We start from the raw sequence: 6,572 nt of genomic DNA on the forward strand, positions 1-6,572 counted from the left end.
CCTCCTGGGTTTAGGCAATTCTCCTGCCTCAGCCTCCTGAGTAGCTGGGATTACAGGCACGCGCCACCATGCCCAGCTGAATTTTTGTAGTTTTAGTAGAGACGGGGTTTCACCGTGTTGACCAGGAGGGTCTCGATCTCTTGACCTCGTGATCCACCCGCCTCGACCGCCCAAAGTGCTGGGATTACAGGCGTGAGCCACCGCGCCCGGCCTTTTCCCTGTATTCTTATTGGCTAGATTTAGAGGAGTTTAAACTCAAAAGAAAGACTATGTTTAACACCTCCCTACCTACCTACTCTGTATGATAAATCAATAATATCTAATAAATATATGAAATATATTTTAAAATAATTCACTAGTAATCAAGGTCTCAGATTTTTTTTTCTATGTTGCATTTATTTTACTTAGCATGAACCTAAATATTTTCCCTCCCACTCCTCCAAAGTCCCAATTCAGAAAGTGATATTTAAGCAAAGACCTAAAGGGGATAAGGAAAGGAACAGGACACATATTTGGGGGAAGGAGTTTCCAGGCAAACAGCAAATGCAAAGGCCTGAGGCAGGAGTATGCCTGACATTTGAGGAAAAGCAAGGGGGTCTTGAGGGGAAGAAAAGGGAGAAGACCCCTTACAGGTGACGAGAAGCACTTTGGCTATTAAACTGAATGAGAAGGGAACCCTGGGAGAGTCTTGAACAGAGGGATTACTGCTGCGTTTAGCATACGTAGTAAGAGGGCAGTGATGAGCCTGTTGTGAAAATCTGGGTGAGATATGATGATAGATTTTCTAGTATGGTAGCAATGGAAGTTGTAAAAAAAATGGTTAGGTTATGGATATATATTTTTTGAAGGTGGAGCTCATGGGATGTAGGAACTGAAGGAAAGAGCATTCACAGATGATGTCACAGACAGAATGGCTGTTTATTGAGATGGGGGAGATTCATGGAAGCCTGTAGGAATGATCAGGAGTTCATTTTTTGAAAAGGTAAAAAATGCTTGTTAAGAAAGCAGTTGTAGACCAGGTGCGGTAATTTACACCTGTAATCCCAGCACTTTGGGAGGCTGAGGTGGGTGGATCACCTGAGGTCAGGAGTTTGAGAGCAGCCTGGCCAATATAGTGAAACCCATCTCTACTAAAAATACAAAAATTAGTTGAGTGCGGGGGTGCGTGCCTGTAATCCCAGCTATCTGGGATGCTGATGTGGGAGAAATGCTGGAACCTGGGAGGCAGTGGAGGTTGCAGTAAGCTGAGATCGCGCCATTGCCCTCCAGCCTGGGCCACAGAGCAAGACTGTCTCAAAAAAAAAAAAAAAAAGGAGGTGAATCTGGAGTTTGAAGCAGCAGTCCACGATGGAAAGAGGCATTTGTATATCTATGGTGTTTAAGGATGAGCCCTGAGTGCGCTAATATTTAAGGAAGGATCACACAAGCGATCGTTATAATTTAACATGTAATAAGTGCTATTAATATAACTAAAATAATGTCAGGAATCATAGGTGTATTCCAGGAGCCTCTAAAACCGCTCTTGGGGAGTCAGCAAAAGTTTTCAGAAAGAGGAATTGGGTTATATCTAAACTGAGATCTGAAGGACAAGTAGGAACTGGCAAATAAGAAAAAGGGAGGACCGTCCAGGGAAAATGCAACTGCAAAGTTCACAAGCAAGAGAGGACATGGAACAATAAGGAATGTCGCTGTCCCTTCCACTTCAACTTCTCTGTCACACTTGTTCTGTCGGAGGAAAAACTACAGGAGCTTTTAGAACGTTAAATTGGAGAGATTTTTTAATTGGGGTTTGATGGGCAATATTACATGGTTTCTAGTCACTTCTGTGTGGAAGAATGTTATTTGGCATATAGTCATGTAACTCCTAGAACATACCAACCCAGCGGCAGCCTCAACAAAAGCCCAGTTCCCTGAAATATGCTCCAGTTTTCAAACACAGGAACGCCTGGTTCCTGTCAAGACAGATCCAAACGTTATCCAATTGGCAATGGAAAAGTCTGGCTCCCTTGCATGCAAAGAAAACCCTTTGAGATTTTTGACAGGAGGTGGTTAAGACACTCACACCCCAAGGCAACGGTGTTAATTCCACACCTCCCCTGTGTTCTTCTCAACCAGGATTTCCGGGGGGGTTCCTCCTCGATTCTTTCTATAGGTCCTCCTCTGAGCTAAAGCACGATTTTGAAGAAGGGGTTTCAAAGGTTAAATGTTTGGCAGATTGAGACTGCATAAAGCTGGAGGGACTGACGACAACTGCTTCCTGAGGGACCAATTTTAAAGAGGCAGAAAAAGGGAGGAACGAGTAGGGAGGAAGGATGAAAAAGACTCAGGAAAGCAACATTCAACCTCAGAGGCTGAGAGCTCAAAACCATCCTGGCCTACAGGAAACTCGGAGTTTCACTAAATCTACTTCTGTATCTTCCCTAAAAGTCTGAGAATCAAATCAGTGATGGCCCACCACGGAAAGATATCACTTGATAAATTTCTGGTAGCTGTTTGCCTATGGCACATTTGCCCCAGGCCTACCTAAAAATTCTCTCCTCTCAAGCTCCCAACATGGAAAAAATTGGGAATACTAAGTCAGGCCCTCTGTCCATCAAGGTGGATGCAATTTCATGGAGGAAGGGGAATTACAAATTCCACATTGACTCTCATTACACCTTTCAGTAAAGGGGTTTTCAAATTGTTATTTGCCTACTATGTTTTGATTATGTACTAGCAGTAGATGCAAATATAACACAATCCAGAAAAGCTATTTTTAACACACATTTCGAGTAACAGGAAATAACATTATATTTCAATATTCATACCTATATTTGGTGCAAAGAAGTATCATGGAAGGATCAAGAAAAAACTACAAAATGACATTGTACTTAGATAAAATTCTGTAAAAGGCATGGAATGGCACTATGAATGCTGAGAAATAAAGGATCAATGTAAAATCTTCCACAACTAAAGAGAGATCACTGTTCACCTCTCTCCTTTAAAGGGATATTGGCAACTATGAAATTACTATGGTGTTTAGATTCCTATGATGCAAGTCACTTTATCCTTAAGAAAAATTTAAACTTAATGAAAAATGTTAGATGTACACTGAAAAAATGTGGCAGGTATCATGTTTGTCAAAATTCTTTTAGAGAGGCAAAAACACCCCAGAGCAGTGAAAAGTACAAAGTAGGCCCACTACGACTTGCTTTTTTCTTGCACCAAGAAAAAAATAGTGGGAGATTTTATCAGATTTGTAAGGCTCTTACCATTGCTTTCCACTGGTTGCTTCCCAGTTCTCTCTCTCTCTCTTTTTTAAATTGTTTATTTGTTCCTCTTGGTGTCTTTTTTGGTTATTTCTTGTTGCCTAGTGAATAGGATAATGCTGACAGGTTCAACTAAGCATTTCATAAATATTTATTAGGAGCACTTGTTTTCTTGTTTATTTTTCTTTCCAAAAACCACACAAATAAGAATTTTTTAAATGTTACTTATATTCCTTTTTTATGAACCTGCAGAAAACATAAACGAATGGTGGTTGAATTGATTCTGTGGAAGTTAAACTTCTACTGAATTACTCTTCTCAATGTAAGAACCAATGTGTGCTACCACTTAAGTGTGATAATCACTGATCCTATTTGTAGAATTGAATAAAACAATTCTTCAGGGAGCCTGGGTGGCTCGGTTGGTAGAGGATCAGAGTCCAGGGTTCAAGTCCCTGTCCAGGTACTGGGAATATGACTTTTATTTGCTTAGAGTGAGGAAACATTAAGAAATCAGTTAAATTTGACCTTAACAAGTAGCAACTATTTGAGGACGTAGGACTTGGTGAAGAGTGTTTTGTTTTGTTTTGTTTTTGTTTTTGTTTTTTGTTTTTTGAGACGGGAGTCTCACTCTATAGCCCAGGCTGGAGTGTAGTGGCACGATCTCAGCTCACTGCAAACTTCTCTTCTGGGGCTCAAGTGATTCTCCTGCCTCAGCCTCCCAAGCAGCTGGGACTACAGGCGCACACCACCACACCCGTTAATTTTTTTGTATTTTTAGTAGAGACAAGGTTTCACCATGTTGCCCTGGGTGGTCTCCAACTCCTGAGCTCACATGATCCACCCGCCTCGGCCTCCCAAAGGGCTGGAATTACAGGTGTGAGCCACCGCTCGTGACCTAAAGAGTTCTTAGACATGACATTGAAAGTAATTCGTGAAAGAAACGTTGGTTAATTGTGTGTGTTACCAGCAATTGGATGAGAGCCCTTGGGCTCCCAAAACAAGGATGCTCGCCACTTTAGCAAGGAAAATGAAAGAGGGCAGTCCTCCAGTCTTAGTGTGGACAGGGAGATGGAGTAAATGGGAAAAAAAATACGAGCATACTAGCCTTAGCCCATGTTCATCATCCATCATCATCCAAAAGCTTACATTACTAATGATAAAATATTTGCAATATTCCAGAACGGCCCTGTCTAGCGTCATCATAGAGGAAGCTGCAAGCTAGAGCTGCTGTTCAGGGACTTCCTAAAAGCTCTGTTCTCTGATTGATAGAAGCCACAAGAAGAGGAAGATCTTATCTGTATTAATTTATTATTATGTCTTCTTGTTTTTGTCAAAAGGGCTTCAAAAGGGATCCAATCGAAATTGTAGCTGTCATGCAATAATTTGAGCTATGCATTTGGTTTATTCTCTTATTACATGGGTACCGTTTTTGTTCTGCTTAATATCTTGTGCCTTTGCAAGCAACTAAAAAAAACCCTCTCATTTGATCATTACATATTTATACATGTATCAAAATATCATTCTGTACCCCATATATACGTACAATACTGTCAACTAAAAACCTTAAAATTACACTACTAACACTAACAGTTTCATAACAGTCAAAAGTTGGAAGTTGTCAAGCTCATGGTAATGGATACAAGTTTTGCAACATTCAAATTTTTGCTAGAAAGCCCCAGTCTTACCATTGGTCACAAATCCTGTCAGTTGTTTTCCTTGAAATGGCAGGCTCACTTGGTTAATTAAAAAAATATATCATGTATGCCAAATATCAGGTTTTAACAGCCATAGCTTGTTAATCATTCTTTCAAATAAAAATGGTGTTGGCCGGGCGCGGTGGCTCAAGCCTGTAATCCCAGCACTTTGGGAGGCCGAGGCGGGTGGATCACGAGGTCAAGAGATCGAGACCATCCTGGTCAACACGGTGAAACCCCGTCTCTACTAAAAATACAAAAAATTAGCTGGGCATGGTGGCGCGTGCCTGTAATCCCAGCTACTCAGGAGGCTGAGGCAGGAGAATTGCCTGAACCCAGGAGGCGGAGGTTGCGGTGAGCCGAGATCGCGCCATTGCACTCCAGCCTGGGTAACAAGAGCGAAACTCCGTCTCAAAAAAAAAAAAAAAAAAAAAAATGGTTTTTTCTGAAAAAAACACTAGTTATGCGTGTAACCGAATCAGCGGGAGGAATCTTTTTTCGGGAGATAACCTTGTGCAGAGGTATGCAACGGAAGTCCTTTATGTATACTTTCCACTTTGCCACATAGAACACACACAACTCTAGTTGAACTCCAGTAAAATTAATCATGATTACTGCATCAAGGGAAAAAAATTTCTTCTGTGGTTGTCTATAAAACGTTTTGATAGAAACAAATGAGATGGCTAACACGATCCCTGTCCAGTGGCAGCCGCGTTCGCTCCACGACTCCCTAGATTGTACTCGAGATTACACCTAGCGTTTTGCTTGGCGCCCTCCTCTGAGGCTCACTGTGATAAACGAGGGCTAAGAGGGGCAGAAATATTTCAAAGCTCAGACGATCTTTGGCAAGGCTGGAAAAGCGCAGACCGGGAGCTTATGGCCTGAGACCATCCTGATTAGCGAGTAGCGAATCTTCTACTTCCTTGGCAGAGATAGGGACGGCGTAAACAATCAGATACAAACTGAAATAATTCCAAAATGAAAATGTTGTTGGGACTGAATTTGAATGATTGAAAACAAGAGCAGTGGAAAGTATAAGTCAGCTAGCAGAGTGGCGCAGCGGAAGCGTGCTGGGCCCATAACCCAGAGGTCGATGGATCGAAACCATCCTCTGCTAACAGTTTTACAGCAGGCTGCACGTGCAGTATACCAACAACTCTCTAACTCATACGTGAAAACTCCCATTTCTGCACTGAGGTATGTTTCTTTCCCACCCCTGAAAACTCGTTGTTTCCCAAGAGTCACCGACTTCATTGCGCCACGCCATCCTACATAGAATTCCGTTTCTTCCTAGTGTCGGCCAAAGAACAAAAGCATAAGCTCAGCTGAGATGTTTTATTTTTTTAAAGAAATTCCTTCCTTCCCTGGTGTCGGACAAAGAAACGAAAGCATACGCTTAGCTGAGATGCTCTCACTCTTTCTCTCTCTTTTTTTTTTTTTAGAGACAGAATCTCACTCTGTCGTCCATGCTGGAGTGAAGTGGCGCTATCTCACCTCACTTGCAAACTCTGCCTCCCAGTTTCAAGCGATTTTCCCGCCTCAGCCTCCTGAGTAGCCGGAATTACAGGCGTCTGCCACCGCACCCGGCTAATTTTTTTTTTGTATTTTTAGTAGAGACTGGGTTTCACCA

General features: G+C 42.0%; 1 non-coding gene across 1 annotated transcript; it reads left to right on the forward strand.

Moving 5' to 3' along the window:
• The first annotated feature begins 5,987 nt into the window (after positions 1 to 5,987).
• On the forward strand, positions 5,988 to 6,059 carry TRNAM-CAU. Its single transcript has one exon. It is a non-coding gene; the product is annotated as a tRNA-Met (tRNA).
• Positions 6,060 to 6,572: the final 513 nt, after the last annotated feature.

This window comes from Cebus imitator, unplaced genomic scaffold, assembly GCF_001604975.1.
Source record: "Cebus imitator isolate Cc_AM_T3 unplaced genomic scaffold, Cebus_imitator-1.0 Scaffold848, whole genome shotgun sequence".
Taxonomy (NCBI): domain Eukaryota; kingdom Metazoa; phylum Chordata; class Mammalia; order Primates; family Cebidae; genus Cebus; species Cebus imitator.